Source organism: Anolis sagrei, chromosome 3 (assembly GCF_037176765.1).
Source record: "Anolis sagrei isolate rAnoSag1 chromosome 3, rAnoSag1.mat, whole genome shotgun sequence".
Taxonomy (NCBI): Eukaryota; Metazoa; Chordata; class Lepidosauria; order Squamata; family Dactyloidae; genus Anolis; species Anolis sagrei.
In genome coordinates, this window is record NC_090023.1 from 39,618,287 (window position 1) to 39,636,739 (window position 18,453).

Here is an 18,453-nt window from a genome sequence, read left to right on the forward strand (position 1 = left end):
TTTTCACTGCAGACAGATAAAGGATAGATAGATGCCCTATGAAAAAAGATTGCACTGTGCAGCCCCATCTACCAGAAATTGAACTCTAGTTCCTCAGACATGGAGACTATGTATTCAAAGTGCCTTTGCATTTTTTCATTTTATTGGCCCCCCATCTGACCCAGTTGGCACTTCCACAGTATTACCTAAACCAGATGACAAAGAATAATAGAGTTGTGTGTTATCAGCATTTTGGTGATATTTCACTGCTAATAGTTAGATGTTTTTCTCTGGCAGCTTCATATAGACAGGGAATTTAACAAATGGTGCCTACTGTGTCCTTTCAAGGCACCTGTTGATTTATGGCAACCCCATGAATTTCAAAGAGTTTTCTTAAGGAATACTCAGAGGTTTTGCTAGTTTCTTTCTCTAAACTATGATCTACAATATTTGACATTCCTGGACACCTATGGCCCATTTTCTGTTTCTTGCGGACCACCGATTGAGAACGACTGCTTTAGGATGTCATTACCACTGATTCTGTTGATGCATACCTTACTACAAAAGGGGATCCTTGGAACTAGAATACAGTTATTAAAATCTTCTGGTATCAAAGGTTTCTTAAGAAGTCATCTCACAACCACATTTTTAGGTGTTTAATGTACTATGTTTAATGACATCACCAGAGCTTATACCATAAAACACCATTGAGCTCCAACTATCATGAGGGCTTATTTTTTGTTATTTCACAAGGACCATGCTTAAGTTTTAGAGTTTGGAATGATCTTGAACTGAAGCTATATAAGAGTTTAAGTGTCTTTTTCCATACTGGATCACCCACTTCTTGGGACCTCTGCTAGTCTTCACTTTTTAATGTAGAGAATTTGGTGGATGGGGAGTCTAATTTGTGTTTTTCCCGTTTTTAGTGATAACATGTTTTCTGTAGGGAAGCTTATTGAAGACTAACATTGTTATTGTACAGCTGTTAAATATCCTTTGAATATTTTATTACAATTTTTTAATGCCATTGTTATTTAATTTTTAAACAATGCTTTCATTTCTTAACAGATTGCTTTATCTGTTGTTTATTTTGTTGTTTTACAGATCTTATTGAGTATAGTGTTTTATTTGTTATATTTTATTTTAATTTTTCAATTAATGAAAATTTGGGGAGCGCTGCATGCTGATGTTCGCGGATCGAAACATTAACAATCAAACATAATAATTATATGAAATCCATTCTATAGTTCTCCCATACTGTACATGAGACCCAGTGTCCTTCTCATTTATTAAACTGTTTTAATTCTACCTTAAGTAAATATAGATCTTAGGGGAGAACATAAACAATTAAAACAACATTGTTCATTCGTTCAGTCGTCTCCGACTCTTCGTGACCTCATGGACCAGCCCACGCCACAGCTCCCTGTCGGCCGTCGCCACCCCCAGCTCCTTCAAGGTCAGTCCAGTCACTTCAAGGATGCCATCCATCCATCTTGCCCTTGGTCGGCCCCTCTTCCTTTTACCTTCCACTTTCCCCAGCATAATTGTCTTCTCCAGGCTTTGCTGTCTCCTCATGATGTGGCCAAAGTACTTCAACTTTGTCTCTAGTATCCTTCCCTCCAATGAGCAGTCGGGCTTTATTTCCTGGAGGATGGACTGGTTGGATCTTCTCGCAGTCCAAGGCACTCTCAGCATTTTCCTCCAGCACCACAGCTCAAAAGCATCGATCTTCCTTCGCTCAGCCTTCCCTAAGGTCCAGCTCTCACATCCATAGGTTACTACAGGGAATACCATGGCTTTGACTAGGCGGATCTTTGTTGCCAGTGTGATGTCTCTACTCTTCACTATTTTATCGAGACTGGACATTGCTCTCCTCCCAAGAAGTAAGCGTCTTCTGATTTCCTGGCCACAGTCTGCATCTGCAGTAATCTTTGCACCTAGAAATACAAAGTCTGTCACGGCCTCCACATTTTCTCCCTCTATTTTCCAGTTGTCAGTCATTCTTGTTGCCATAATCTTGGTTTTTTTGACGTTTAGCTGCAACCCAGCTTTTGCACTTTCTTCTTTCACCTTGATTAGAAGGCTCCTCAGCTCCTCCTCGTTTTCGGCCATCAGAGTGGTGTCATCTGCATATCTGAGGTTGTTAATGTTTCTTCCAGCAATTTTCACCCCAGCTTTGCATTCATCAAGCCCCGCACATCGCATGATGTGTTCTGCATACAAGTTAAAAAGGTTGGGTGAGAGTATGCAGCCTTGCCGTACGCCTTTCCCAATCTTGAACCAGTCTGTTGTTCCGTGGTCAGTTCTTACTGTTGCTACTTGGTCCTTGTACAGATTCCTCAGGAGAGAGACAAGGTGGCTTGGTATGCCCATCCCACCAAGAACTTGCCACAGTTTATTATGATCCACACAGTCAAAGGCTTTAGAATAGTCAATGAAGCAAAAATAGATGTTTTTCTGAAACTCCCTGCCTTTCTCCATTATCCAGCGGATATTGGCAATCTGGTCTCTCGTTCCTCTGCCTTTTCTAAACCCAGCTTGAACGTCTGGCAACTCTCTCTCCATGTATTGCTGGAGTCTTCCTTGCAGGATCTTGAGCATTACCTTACTGGCATGAGAAATAAGGGCCACTGTACGGAAGTTGGAGCAGTCTTTCGCATTTCCCTTTTTTGGTATGGGGATATAAGTTGATTTTTTCCAGTCTAATGGCCATTCTTGTGTTTTCCATATTTGCTGGCATATGGCATGCATCACCTTGACAGCATCATCTTTTAAGATTTTAAACAGTTCAGCTGGGATCCCGTCGTCTCCTGCTGCCTTGTTGTTAGCAATGCTTCTTAAGGCCCATTCAACCTCACTCCTCAGGATGTCTGGTTCTAATTCATTCACCAATGTATCTAATTTTCTGGAAGAGGTCTCTTGTCCTTCCTATTCTGTTGTCTTCTTCCACTTCCATGCATTGCTTTTTAAAAAATAGTTCCTTATCTCTTCTGGCTAACCTCTGGAATTGCGCATTTAACTGGGCATATCTCCCCTTATCACTGTTTCCTTTTGCTTTCCTCCTTTCTTGGGCTACTTCCAGTGTCTCAGCAGACAACCATTTTGCCTTCTTGGTTTTCTTTTTCTTTGGGACATACTTTGTTGCCGCCTCCTGAACAATGTCACGGACTTCTGTCCATAGTTCTTCTGGGACTCTGTTTACTAAATCTAGTCCTTCAAATCTGTTCTTCACTTCTACTGTATATTCACTGGAAATGTTAGTGAGATCATATCTAACTGGTCTGTGTATTTTCCCTGATCTCTTTAGTTTTATTCTAAACTGAGCAATAAGAAGTTCGTGATCTGAGCTACAGTCAGCCCCAGGTCTTGTTTTCACCGACTGGATGGATGTCCGCCACCTTTGGCTGCAAAGGATGTAGTCAATCTGATTTCGGTGTTGACCATCTGTTGAGGTCCATGTATAAAGCCGTCTTTTAGGTTGTTGGAAGAGAGTATTCGTTATACACAGCGAGTTTTCCTGGCAAAATTCTATCAGCCTGCGTCCCGCTTCATTTTGTTCTCCCAGACCATGCTTGCCTGTGATCCCAGTTGTCATTTGACTTCCCACCTTGGCATTCCAGTCTCCTGTAATGAAAATAATGTCTCTTTTTGGCGTATTATCCAGGAGGTCCTGCAGATCCTCATGAACTGATCTACTTCTGCTTCTTCAGCAGCTGTGGTTGGGGCGTATATTTGGATCACTGTAATGTTGAAAGGCTTTCCTTGCACTCGAATTGAGATCATTCTGTCATTTTTGGGTTGTATCCAAGCACTGCTTTAGCGAATTTCTTATTAATTTTGAAGGCTACTCCATTTCTTCGGTGTTCCTCTTGTCCGCAGTAGTAGATTTGGTGGTCATCTGATGTGAAGTGGCCCATTCCAGTCCATTTCAGTTCACTGACCCCCAGAATGTCTATCTTTAGTCTTGACATCTCACCAATAACAACATCCAATTTGCCCTGGCTCATAGATCTTACATTCCAGGTTCCTATGGTGTGTTGATCTTTAGAGCATCGGATTCGTCGTTCACCTCCAGTACCGTCGGCCGCTAGCCTTCCTTTCGGCTTTGAGCTAGCTGCGTCATCACATCTGGGGCTAGTTGAACTTGTCCTCTGCTCCTCCCCATTAGCATTTTGGCCATCTTCCGACCTGGGAGTCCCATCTTCCAATGGCATACTGACATATCTCTGGTTGTACTGGTCCATTTAGTTTTCTTGGCAAGATACTGGGGTGGTTTGCCATTGCCTTCCCCAGGGATCACACTTGGTCTGACCTCTCTGCCACGACCGTCCCGTCTTGGGTGGCCCTTCACGGTTTCGCTCATGACATCATTGAGGTGCTCAAGCCCCAGCGCCACGACACGGCGGTGATCCTTTGCTGGAGACAACATTAGACAACTAAAAATAACTTCAAATAATTCTGCAGAATAAAAGAAATAACAGAATATATCAAAATTATCAGCACAATCAGTCAAATTATAACTATAGGTGCTAGCCCCAGAAAAGGTAATGTGAAAAAGCCAGATTTCAACTTGGTGCCAAAGTGAGAGCAGTATCTCACTTTGGCACCAAGTTAAAATATGGTGGGGCTACGGCAAAGAGAGTCTACCTCTGGACTACCACTCCTTGTCCCACTATCATGTCTTTCTTTGTTCATTCCTTGTGGAAATACTGTCAAATGTCAACTTTGGTATTCTACTTCACTGCTTTCATTGTTAGTCACTTCATGCCTTCATTGCCATATTTGTCATTTAAACAGAGAAAATGCCATAGGTTTGGTTCCAGAACACAGTTGACCAATTTCTGCTGTATTGGGCACTGCTGCATTGGCCCCTTTATGTTGCTAAACGGAGCCATTTCCCAAACACAGACAATCAAAATAATCCTGAATTATATATACTCTGGTAGTCCAATTCCAAAACAGCCCAATAAAGGTCATATAATGTTTAAAACCCCAGATTTAAGTCGTTAGTTTCTGTTCCCTGAGTATGCATTTCAGAAATTCTTCTGAATATGTTTCATTTCCTAAAAATCCTCCCCCTCATTGAACTTCTTCAAGATAGGTGAGATCTTTTGAGGTGTACAGATAAAGATACTTGGCATATTTCAAAATGTTACTTTATTGACGTAAAAGAAGTTGCTGTATGTTGTACATTCCTTAAACACACCAAAACCAATGGCATTTATCTTGTGCAACCCTCATTGTACCTTAACAAAATAGTTCTGTAGAGATACCGAATATTTGCATGCACCCTTTACGTTTCGGTTGGCCCCTGCTGATAAAAATCAAATACACTGTCCTCTTGTTATTTGTCAGGTTTTAAAACCCCAATTTTAATCACTTCATACAGGTATTTAATTTGAATCAGGCTGGCAAGCTGCAGGGCTCTCGTGCTTGTTTAATTGGTATCTTTCTCATCACATTTGAATGAAGTTGCACACGCACTGCAGGACATCAGTAGAGACAACTGAATAGCCAAGGCTGTCACTCTGGAAACAGGATAGTGAGATGCAGCCAAGCTAAAGAAAAAGCATGGTCAGATAGATTGTGTGTGTCTGTGTCTATCTGGGCAAATTGTGTAGTTCTTTGAAACTAGCTTGACATTTTTGATTTCATGTTTAACATATGGCATTAATGCAATATATCATGCTGCTGTTATTACCAGTATATGACTGAGCTCTGTACAACATTTGTATCTCTCTGTGTGAGTATATAGAAGCATTATATGATAATTCCTCAGATAGGTTTTGGCCAATCTCCCAAGATCTAGACTTTGTTTTCAAAGGTACTAAAACATACTATTTGTTTTGTTATTTATTAAAACTTTATACCACTTCCTATATTCTAAAAGACAACTTTCTCTTGTTTCTATGACTGTACCTCAATTCAGAACTTCGAGTAGAGCCACAAAAACAGTGTCAGTTGCAGCCATACAAAATATACTCAAGGACAGCTGCATAAGTTGGCAGAGTTCCCAACATGTTTTGAAAGACTCTTCATCAAGAGAAAACAAAATAGAGTATGTACCTTAACAGAAAGAAGAGTATTAAAAGAAGCTCAATACATTAAATCTGTAGCACCATATTTTGTCTTGATAAAGAATCATAGAAAATATGTTGAGGAATATGGCAACTTGTTCATCTCTGGTTTTGGATACAAAGGACTTTGGGGTTAACCTCTGCAGTCATACAAGTCCAGACAGATCCCAACCATTTTGCTTTTGAAGCTGAAAATCATTGGCTTGCTACATCTATCAATGAGTAAGATAGTTCATCTTTGAACCTATTGATCTATATCCCTATAGTCTATAGCAGGCATGGGCGGCTAGATGCAGACCCCTGGGCAGTGGCATTTATCTCAGACTTTCCTCATTTTCCCTATCTTCTTGACATAAGGACATGCCAACTCACTGCATCCTTATGCCAAAACGTTGGGGGAGGAAGGCACGCAGTAGCTCAGAGCCCTCTGGAGTGCTCTCAGCCACCGCGTGTCTCGTCCTCCTTCTGGCATAAGGACAGTGCAAGTGGCCCCATCCTTCTACTGGGAGGACAGCACAAGGAAGGCATGTAGCTGCTGAGAGCCCTCCAGAGCACTCTCAGCCACTACCTGTCTCGCTTGCCTCCTGGCATAATTCCAAGGGAACACTGGGGCAGTTGTCGCATGTCCCGCCTTCCTCCTGGCATAAGGAAGGGGCAAGCAGCCCTGTCCTTATGCTGGGAGGACAATCTGAGGATGACCCTGCCCTGCCCCCTCCTGGGCCCATCCTCTCCCAGGCCATACTCCTTGCGGGTCCACCGCATCCAGCATGCAAACGACCCCCCTCCCTCCTGGCCCAGCCCTGCCCTCTCAGCTGGGCCCCCAATGCGGCCCCAAGGCAAAAATGTTTTCCCAGGACTGGTCTATAGTCTTTGTGTCACCAGAGATTATAGGGTGTGGTATAGTGTAAGCCAGGGCTTCTTAAACTTTTTCCATTCACAACTTCTTTCTGCCCAATAATTTTTATGTGACCCTGGGTATATAGGTATATAAAAATTAACTTGATTGGTCTCACTGATTTTGGATTAGAAAATGGAGATATTGTGAGATACTTCGTTTATTGGATGAAAAAGAGGCATTGGATTGATAAAGTTTATTTCTACTTGCCAGGCACTTTAGTGATAGAGGTGGAGAAACATCTGTGTTTCAAGAAAAGAATGCCCCATGCATAGCAGAGGCAGCTTTCTTTCAAGTAGTGAATAGTGAACTGAGAAAAATAAGAAGGATATTAAATTTTATGCCCAAAGTACTTTAGATGGGAGCCTGAACAATCTGAAGAATATAGAAATAAAAAGAGGAACCAACTGTTTCAGCATATAAATGTGGTAGAATCGCAAGGTACATTGCTAGATGAGAAGGGGAAGGAAAATGAAGATGATCATGCAATGTTAAGATCAGACGAGAAATCTAAACTATATTACAATAGAATGAATAGGAAGATGACAGACTGTACAACCTTGACATATGATGAAGAGCAGATTGCTATGACATAACAGAGATCAGGGATGAGATTGGGGAGAATATTGGCTATCTCAGGAAAGAAATGGTGTTCAAGATTGGGGAATGTCTGGAAAACTGATTTCATCATCATCATCATCATCATCATCATCATAGGTGATCACTCGTGGGTGAGTACGATTGTCTTTCAAGTGTAGAGTCTTAGTGGTGGGTCTGTAAATGACTGAAGATCTATTCTTGATCCATATGGTCTTTCACAATGAGGATGCAGATTTCCAGATGGAATGTGGCTGTGACAAGGACTTGCTTGATACACCTTCCTTTTGGCATGTTTCTTTCTTTCGCCCTCTATTCGTGCCTCTTCAAAATCCATAGCATAATTGGTAACAGCTGACCTCTAGTTGAGTTCCAAGGCTTCCCAGTTCACGGTGTTTATACTACATCTAAAGTATGTATTGTTAAGTATGAGACTTTTGCTTCATTCTATATTCTATATTTTCCAGTTTTGTGAGCCTGGGGGTGGAATGTGAAGCCTTGCATTGTGTTTCCTCAGGAAACTTGTAGTGTGGTGTCAGTAATTGCTTTGAAATAAGTTTGGCCTACAGGGAAGATGATTAGAGCTCTGAAGGCAGCAGAATAGAGCCCCATGTGAGATGAATGTGGTGTAGTGGCCATCATACTGTGCTTGTAACATTTAAAATGTCTCTAAGAGCTTCTGTCTTTGAAGGAAATACCCCACTGATTTCTCTCGTTTGTTAGACCCAAGATCTAACTACTTAATTATCATGTTGAGGTTCTGTGTTTCCAACCAATAGTTGCACCAAGTGATAGTTATGGCCAGGAATGTTGTTAACCTGGTAACTTAGTGAATTACAGAGGAGTTGTAATAAGAGGTCCAATGTTACTTCATGAAGAATATGGCTCCTTAGGTACGTTTTCAATTTGCACTGAACTTACAGATGATTCTTAATAATAATACTTTATGCTTTAAGATGGAGCCTTGGGAACCATACTGAGTTAACTGTACTTCAGTTTTTTATGACTGTTGTTGTTACTAATATATATACCTTTGAGTTGGTGACAATCGTACAGTAGAGGCGAACAAGGTGATTTTTAATTATTTATGTAGCACCTGCAGTTTAGAGAACATATATCAAAATTGCAACCACAATCTTTCAAGTTACCGAGCCCATGACATTGGAAAATAAGACATTGGAAAATAAGACATATTAAATTAATGTACTAGATATTTTGATCTCTAAACTACCCTCCCTATTAAATATAAACTCCAAAAAATGTAACAATAAGAAGCATGAAAAAAGTAAAGAAAATAGCAGGAAAAAGTAAGACAAACAGGTTCAACGTAGCATATGTAGAAAACCAAGAAACAGATTTATCAGGCTGTTAGATAAAAAGGCAGTGAAAGATATACTAAAGGACAAGTGGAAGATTTTACAGCAGCTGAATGAATGAATGAGTCACATCTGTTTGGGGTGTGGAAGATTTAGGTCCTAAATTTTAGGATACGTAATTGTGCCTGAAAAGATGCATTGAGGGATAGAGCCTGAAGTGATCAGGAGATCTTATGTATCAATATGATCAATAAAATTAATGAATCTCAGAATCCAAATATCATCCACCAAGGTGTTCTTAAATAATTCAAATCTGACAGTGCTAATATGCTGTGAAATACATGTAATTTGTCCCGACTTTAAAATAGATGTGTGAGCCATACTTTTAAGGAAGGATCCAAACAAGATTAAGATGATTTCAAAGAAAAAAAGTGAAAGAAAACATTATAAAATGTACAGGAGAGCAAGTGTTGCTGAGAAAAATCAAGATAGCTTTAAAAAAGTAAATTTTATCTTGCAAATGTTTTAGAATTCTTTAAAAGCAATAAGCATGCAACTAGTGCAATAACTGTATGGATAATAGGTATGAAAGCTTTTAACTTTTTTCTGTCCCAAAGAATTTGAGTAAAAAATATCATATAAAATTATCTTGTACTCTGATAACTGGCTAAAGTATACGAAGCAAATACTAGAACTCAGTGATCACTAATCAGAATAATGAGATATAGAGAGGGGTTCCCTAAGCATATGTATTAGAGCCCATAATAAAGCTAAACAAACCTAAGCTAAATATGTCAAGTGAGTTGTCCATGTCACCTCCAGAGCATTGCACAATATGACATAGGTGGTTCTAATCAGATGTGATGCATCTTTGAGCTAATAATATAAAACCTGAACTTCACCTACTCACTGGTGGGATCGAAATTAACCAGAAAATGGATCTTGTAGTTGTGAGATTTGTTTTAGTGAATTAGACGTGGCAGCTATGAAAAAGACAAATTTCATAGTAGATATTATTAGGAAAGGGATCGGTAACATTGGCAATATCACAATGTCTTGATATAAATCCCCATTGTAGTAAAAGGCACAAAATGAGCAGTCTGTCTAATTAAAGGCTGAAGTATATTAATTAAGAGGAAAGGCCAGAACTTAGAAGGGGGGGAGGGGGGCTGGAAACTGTAGTTCAAAAAAGCCTATTTCTCCAAGCCCTTTGAGACTTTGGCTGGTGACTCTGGGAGCTGTAGTTCTCCAAAGATACAGGAAAGAAGACAAATAAATGGCAAATGAGTGAAATCATGAGGCATAGTATGATAGATAAACACAGAATAACATAAAATAACATACAGAGATTAACATAAAACAACTCAGTCAATAAAATAACCAAGAAAACACTACAATAAATAGTACAGCACAATAAAATGAGATTTGGGCTTGGCTATGTTTTAATATTTTAATGTATATTTATAATTGTCTATTTAATGTTAATTTGTTTTGTATTGTGACTGTTCATTGTTGTTGGTATCTAATGGCTGCCAGTTGTAAGCCACCCTGAGTCCCTTCTCGTGGGGTGAGAAGGACGGGATATAAATGTTTGAAATAAAAAAAAATGCAATTAAAAGCGAGTTACACAAACCAGGCTAGGCTTCCCAGCCATAAACAGATTAAAAATAACAGTATTAAAAATATTAGGTTAGAACGTCATTCTATTTCTATCCTCCAGTTTAGATGGTACATTAACCATTGGCAAAGGCTTGATTGAACAGCCATGTCTACAGCTCCCTCTGAAAGGATTGAATTGTAGGGGCTTGTCTGATTTCCCTGGGGAGGCCGTTTCAAAGCCAGGGGTCCACAATCGAGAAGGCCCTCTCCCTCATCCCCACCAGCCGTGCTTTGGATGATGGTGGGACTGAGAGGAGGGCCTCCCTGGTAGATCTTAGGGCCCAGACAGGTTCATAAGGGGAGATGTGTTCACATAGATAGGCTGGACCCAAACCTTATAGGGCTGTGTATGTGACAATCTACATATTGAATTGGGACTGGAAACTTATAGGCTGCCAGTGGAGCTGCTTAATAGGGGCATAGAATGCTCCCTATAGCTTGCCCAGTCAGTAATCTGGCTGCCAATCATGGTACTAGTTGAAATTTCCGAGTCATCTTCAAAGGCAGCCCCACGTAGAGTGCATGAATCTCTTCTAAATTCTAGAAGTTTCTGTTATCCAGTGAAATTGTTTGTCAAGGTTGTTTAGAAAACACAAATAAAAATATATTAGCTACTATAATACTTATATCTAGACCCATCCATTAGGCTGAACATACGCTCAACCTAGTTTTTGTTGCGGACAGTGGAATGGTCAGAGTGGAAGAGCAAAATATTCTTCCATTGTAATGGTCTGACCATCATCTGATCAGTTTTAGACTTGCTGTGACCTCTAACCTTCGCAGGGGTGGAGGACCAATTAAGATGGTCCGCCCCAGGAGACTGATGGATCCGGACGGATTCCTAAGGAATCTTGGGGCTCTTCCTGTCATGGAATCTGGCGATCCTGTCAACACCCTGGTTGATCACTATAATAGTGAGATGGCCATGGTGATAGACGTGATCGCTCTCGAACGCCCCCTCTTGCTGCGTAGAGACACCCCATCTCCTTGGTTCACTGGGGAGTTGGCTGTGATGAAGCGCACGAGAAGGAGGCTAGAGTGCAAATGGAGGAAATCTCAGGATGTCTCTGACCGAACACAGGCTAGAACCTCACTTAGGGCCTATACCGTGGCTATATGGGTAACCAGGGAGATGTTTATGACTGCCCGTATAGTGTCTGCATCTAGTAGATCTTTGGAGTTGTTTCGGGCCGTCGGGGAACTCTTTCATCCCCCCCCCCAAGGTGGAGGAGGCTTTCGATGACCTGACAACTCGGTGCTGCGAGTTGCGCACCATTTTGCAGATAAAGTCGCTCAGATACGTCTTGAGTTGGACTCCAGTTTAAACACAGTGCCAGGGGAGGTGATGGAGGCATTTGCTTGTCTGGTTTTGTGGGATTCTTTCCAACTTGTTCATCCTGAGGGCGTGAAGGAGGTCCTTGGGGCTGTGAGGGTGACCACGTCGACTCTGGACCCTTGCCTGTCTTGGCTAATTAAATCGGCCAGAGGTGGTTTGATTGATTGGTTTGTGTTGATCATTAATGCATTGCTGGAGCAAGGGATTTTTCCATCTGGGCTAAAACAGGCTGTGGTTAGACCACTCCTGAAAAAGACCTCCCTTGACTCCACGGTCTTGAGCAATTACAGACCAATCTCTAACCTTCCTTTCTTGGGCAAGGTGCTGGAATGGGTGGTTACCTCTCAGCTCCAGGATTTCCTTGATGACATCAACTATCTGGACCAGTCTGGCTTCAGACCTGGCCACGGCACCGAGATGGCTTTGGTCGCCTTGGTGGATGACCTCCGCAGGGAACTGGACAGGGGGAGTGTGACTTTGTTGGTTCTCTTGGACATCTCAGCAGCTTTCGATACCATCGATCATGCTATCCTTCTGGGACAACTCTCCAGGATGGGCCTTGGAGGCATGCCTTTGTCGTAGCTCCGGTCCTTCCTGGAGGGCTGCTCCCAGATGGTGAAGCTGGGAGACACCTGCTCGGACCCCTGGCCTTTGACCTGTGGGGTCCCGCAAGGTTCCATGCTGTCTCCCATGCTTTTTAACATCTACATGAAACCTCTGGGAGAGGTCATCCGGAGTTTTGGAGTTGGGTGCCATGTCTATGCAGATGGCGCGCAACTCTACTACTCTTTTCCACCCAATTCCAAGGAAGCCCCTCAGGTGCTGGATGAGTGTCTGGCCGCTGTGGCTGTCTGGATGACGAGGAACAAGCTGAAGATTAATCCCGACAAGACAGAGGTCCTCCTGGTCGATCGTAAACTGGATCGGGGTATAGGGTGGCAACCTGTGTTGGATGGGGTTGCATTCCCCTGAAGTCACATGTCCGCAGTCTGGGTGTCCTCCTGGACTCATCACTTATGCTTGAGGCTCAGGCGTCGGCGGTGGCTGGGAGGCCTTTGCACAATTAAGACTCGTGCACCAACTGTGACCGTACCTCGTGAAGGCGGATCTGGCCAGGGTGGTCCATGCCTTAGTCACCTCCAGATTGGATTGCTGTAATGCACTCTACGTGGGGCTGCCCTTGAAAACTCTATGTGGGGCTACCCAGAAATTTCAATTGGTTCAACGGGCGGCAGCAAGGTTGTTAACTGGTGCTCCTTACAGGGAGTGGTCAACCCTCCTGTTTAAGGAGCTCCACTGGCTGCCGTTCATTTTCCGGTCCCAATTCAAGGTGCAGGTTCTTACCTACAAAGCCCTGAACGGTTTGGGACCCTCCTACCTGCGTGAGCGCATCTCTGTGTACGGACCCACACGATCCCTTTGATCATCTGGAGAGGCCCTGCTCATGCTCCCACCTCCATCGCAGGCGCGATTGGTGGGAGAGGGCTTTCTCGGTGGTGGCCCCTTGACTCTGGAATTCACTCCCTAAGAATATCAGGCATGTCCCAACCCTGGCAGTCTTTAGGAGGAGCCTGAAAACGTGGTTGTTCCAGTGTGCCTTCCCAGAATAAGGAAACTCCCAGCAATATGTCCTCGAAATGCACTTTACTATTGATCTAGTAAAGTGTCTGCACGCCCCATCCCTCTCTGAAAACTCTATCCTAGTACATATTTCATCTGTTCATGCTCAGCATTATTCTTAAATTTCAATTATTACATCTGGCCCAGCCATAGGTTTTTAAACGTCGTTGAGTTACTGTTAATGTTTATTGTTTATTTTTTATTATGATTTTTATTTTATTGTTTGTATTAATTTTTGTTATTGCTTTTATCATTGATGTATTGTGGGCTCGGCCTCATGTAAGCTGCACCGAGTTCCTCGGGAGATGGTAGCGGGGTATAAATAAAGATTATTATTATTATTATTATTATTATTACTATTATTATTATTATTACTTTCACCACAGTGAGAAATAGGATGTTGGGCTAGATATGCCATTGGCCTTTGTCAAATCAAAGTCTTCTCTTCCTACTTGTTATGTTTAGTGTGGGTTACAGGATAGTTAATGTCAAGTGAGCACTTGCAAAAACAAACAAACAAATATTGTCATATTTCTGTATGTCCACCTAAAACATATTGTAAAGGAAAGGCCTTCACTTTTAACCTAGTAACATATTCCCATTCCCATAAATGGATAAAAAGGAATGACCAGCAATAGGGTAGTTAAAATTATGAGAGCTTTGTGTGAAGCATTTTGATTTGGAGCTGAATCGCATATTAGACTCCCGGCTTTGGAATGCCCTCCCTATTGAACTAAGATCAGTCACCTCGCTAATGGCATTTCGGAAAAAACTAAAAACTTGGATGTTCGAGCAAGTTTTTAACTAATTTCCGATGTAAGGTATTTGACCATGGACTTGCAACCAAGGATAATGAACTGAATTACGATTTTAACTATGAGATGTTTTCGATTTGTATTGGTGGCCCGATACGAAGTATGTTCATACTATGTATGTTTTATGTCTTGTATTTTGATATCTTATTTTATATTTTTAAGTGACTATTGTATTTTAACAAGTTGTAAACCGCAATGAGTCGCCGCACAGGCTGAGATATTGGCGGTATACAAGTGTATCAAATAAATAAATAAATAAATAAATAAATAAATAAAGGAATGTTTGGCATCTATCTCACAGTGGCTTGTATTGGTATCTTAAAGAAGAGAATGGGCTAAGTGATCTTGGGAGTCATTTGCACAGTCCTGGCCGCTGCTTTCTTTCCCATTCTCATCAAGTGTGCTCCCTATCTTCTGTGGTAGCAATTGCTGCCATTGGGAGGGTGACACATAGGTTCTCATTGTAGCAAGTCTCTTTGGTATCCCTAAGAGAAGCAAGTGGAAGGTTGTAAAATGAAAAAGAAACAGCTTTGTCTTTCTTCCTAAGCAAAGAAAGACATGGCAGCAGCAATAGAGAGGCGGGTTTTAGCTATCCAGTAGAATGAGAGTGTATGTAATATATTCTCTTTCACTTGGTTCTGGAGTAAGATATTCACTTGGCTTCCAGGCCCCAAGGATTTCAGATTAATGGACGGTATACAAGTTATGCTCAGTTCTTGTGGGTTTTTTCGGGCTATATGGCCATGTTCTAGAGGCATTTCTCCTGACGTTTCGCCTGCATCTATGGCAAGCTTCCTCAGAGGGTGAGATCTGCTGGAGCTGGGAAAAAAGGGGTTTATATATCTGTGGAATGACCAGGGTGAGACAAAAGGCTTTTGTAAGTTGGGCTAGGTGTGAATCTTTTCAACTGACCACCTTGATTAGCATACAATGGGCTGACTGTGCCTGGAGCAAACTCTTCTTGAAAGGTGATTAGATGTCCCTGCCTGTTTTTCTCTCTGCTGTTTTAATTTTAGAATTTTTTAATACTGGTAGCCAGACTTTGTTCATTTTCATGGTTTCTTCCTTTCTGTTGAAATTGTCCACATGTTTGTGGATTTCAATGGCTTCTCTGTGTAGTCTGACATGGTGGTTGTGAGAGTGGTCCAGCATTTTTGTGTTCTCAAATAAAATGCTGTGTCCAGGTTGGTTCATCAGGTGCTCTGCTATGGCTGATTTCTCTGGTTGGAGTAGTCTGCAGTGCCTTTCATGTTCCTGGATTCTTGTTGGATTCATAACTTGGATACAAGTTATGTATTATAAGAATTATTTTTTGGGAACTGACAGTGGACAAAACACATCTTGCAACATAATCTAGAAAATCAGAACTAAATCTACTCCAGATTCAGTCATGGGGATTTCAAACCAATTCGTAAAAGTATAAAAGAAAACAATGAGTTATTCCATTACAAACCTTATACCACAGCATGAAATGTTGCCTTGTCCTAGCATAACTTTAGCATATGCTAGATTCTAGTTTGTACCTACCAGGGTAGTGCTTTATCAACATAACTGCAGTATATGCTGTGAACTATAGTTGTAATGTAAATTGCAGTTATTGGAAATCTGGAATTTTCCTCCCAAACACAGGGCATTATCACACCATGCTGATATCATAGCAAGGCATTACTATTATCGTGTTGCTGCTCTCCTAGTATTGTCGCACTGTAGCGTTGTTGAAAATACTTGAAACAATGCCCCTCTTTCCTGCAGCAATTCAGTAGCCATTCTGGATGTGGATGCCTCATAGCCCTTTCTTCTGTGAATGATCCATTAGTAGGCATGGTGGGGTGTAGCCAGGTTGCCCCTCCTTCAAGGGGAAGGATAAGCCCCAGAGCACTTTTTGTTCTTGTACAAGAAAGATAACTTTTCTTGTATGTTTAAACCCCTCTTAATCCACTCTTCAGGCTGTTCTGTTGTTGTTTATCTGTTATAGTGTCATAATTAATATAACACATATAGCATAATGTTTGACTTTGTTATAACCAGTTACTATGCTATAAGGAGGGCAGAACTGGCAGTGTCAAAAACATGGCAGTCTCTTTTCTCTCTGTAGGAGAAAGTAATAAAATGGCAAGGGATGGCATGGCCATTTTATTTTCTCATGTCCCTTTTCTAATGAAAGAGATCTTCTGATAAAAGATTTTGGCGATTGCAGAGGGTTTTACAATGTCGTCATATTGTCATGACACCACCTTTGTGTTACTGTGCTATTATGTCTATATTGAAAAAATAGAAAAACTAATCATGAAGCTATGGGCGAGTACAGGAGTTAGTAATGAAACCATTAATGTGGATGAAATAAATGTGCAAATAGCACCGTTAACGTGGCAAGGGTGCAATAGAGAGTGCCAGTATTTGCTACCCCGAAGAAGCAGGTTCCATTTGGAACAATGTAGCACAAAAGATGTAGTGTGATAAGGCTCTCAGGATTTTTTTTTTATTCTGAGCTCTTTTGAAACATGCCACAACCGTGTGATATCAATTAGAAATACAAAATCTGATGCTTTTGCTATCCATTCCAATGTACCTTCAGTGCCCCTATTTCCTGCCTGCTAGTGTATCGGGTTTACAGCCCCAGTGGCCACCTTGAACTGGAGAATGGGCTGTCTTGTTCCTCCCCTTGTACCCATTGGGCATAGTTGTTATAGCTTTTATGGGCTATTGATGTCTTCAGTGCTCAGGAAAAACTTCACTTCCCAATGCTTCTTTTGCCTGGTCCACAGCCATAACAGCATGCCAACCTGGAGAGGGGCAAAAAAAATCCTTTTAAAAATCCATCCCATTGTTGGACCAGAAAGTAAAAAAGTGAACGAGAAAGGGAGGGGGGTTTAAATTCTCCAATTTGAACTAAAATCTGTTATTGAGAATTTTGCAGGCTGTAATATTTGTCTTCCCTTTGAGAGGAACACTACAAACTACCAAAATTTGTATATGAGCCAGGAAATGTTGATTTTGGCACATTACTAGTGTTTTACCCCAGTACTCTAGTTTCGGCTATTTGAAATGTAGGATTTTAACCTAATTAAGCCACGCTGAAATGAATGGAGCTTTTTAATATATATTATGTGTTTGACACCAAAAGAATGAGAGGATGAATTTGTGACAAAAGAGGTTTACAATCAAACCATACATATAAGGGAAACCACAAATGAAGGATTGGATGGCAAAATTGAAATGGGGTATAATGGTTAGATAACAAAAGCTGTAACACAGAAAGCCTTATGGTTATATACTTGCTTGTCAGACCAAGACAAACTATGGCATTGAATCCTTTTTTAAAATTGAATGTATGCAGGTACTATAAGCCACATGCATACTAGAATTTGTGATACCGGAGTGGCCTCTAGTTGCCCATCCACGTGTGTAGTAATGATCTCTTATCCAAAAGACTCTTATAGTATGAGTTCAGTATTTCTCTACCCAGACAATTATTGGAAGAATCATGTCCCACTAGGAAGAGCAGATTTTCAAAAGGAGATCCTCATTAGTGTTATAACTGCTTGTTTTCCTTGTAACTATAGTGCCAATAAGTTTGAATACTTTTTGAAGCTGTTTCAGTACTTGCCCAAGTTGTGTCCACTGAGAATCCTCCCTTCCCAATTGCACCCCTAGCCTCCAGGAATGGTTCCCCGTGAGTACAATATTCTTTTGTGAATGTTCTCTGTCTGTCTCCATGTTCTTCCTGGTTTCAGAATATTGTACTAACATGGATGCCAAGAGTGTTTGGTGTGTCACAGAGGGCACATTTTCTGACAATGTGTGTGTGTTCGTGTGGAATATGTGTCATTTGATTCAGGACATAGTTGATCTGATGTTAAACTTTTCTGCAAAGTGGAAACTCAGAATGGCTTCCCATGTTGCTTAGGAAGTAGCTTAATGCCTGTTCATGGACCATTGTCAATGTAGAGGCAGGAGGTTTGGTTGGTACTTATTTGTATAATCCTGTTTCTGGCCTACAAATAGGTAACAACCAAACCTCCTAGCTTTCAATTACCAATTGTCAGTTTCATGTCACTGGAAGTCTTTTCATACAAGTTGCAGAAGTTGTCTTGAAAGCCAAAAAAAGACAAAAAATGGGGGGGGGGGATCTCCTTTGGGACAGTTATAGTGGTTAGTA

General features: G+C 41.3%; 1 protein-coding gene across 1 annotated transcript in view; it reads left to right on the plus strand.

The window, feature by feature from the left end:
* The window catches only part of ZBTB20 (zinc finger and BTB domain containing 20), a 607,051-nt gene that overhangs the window by 42,958 nt on the left and 545,640 nt on the right, over positions 1-18,453 (plus strand). The window lies entirely within an intron of this gene.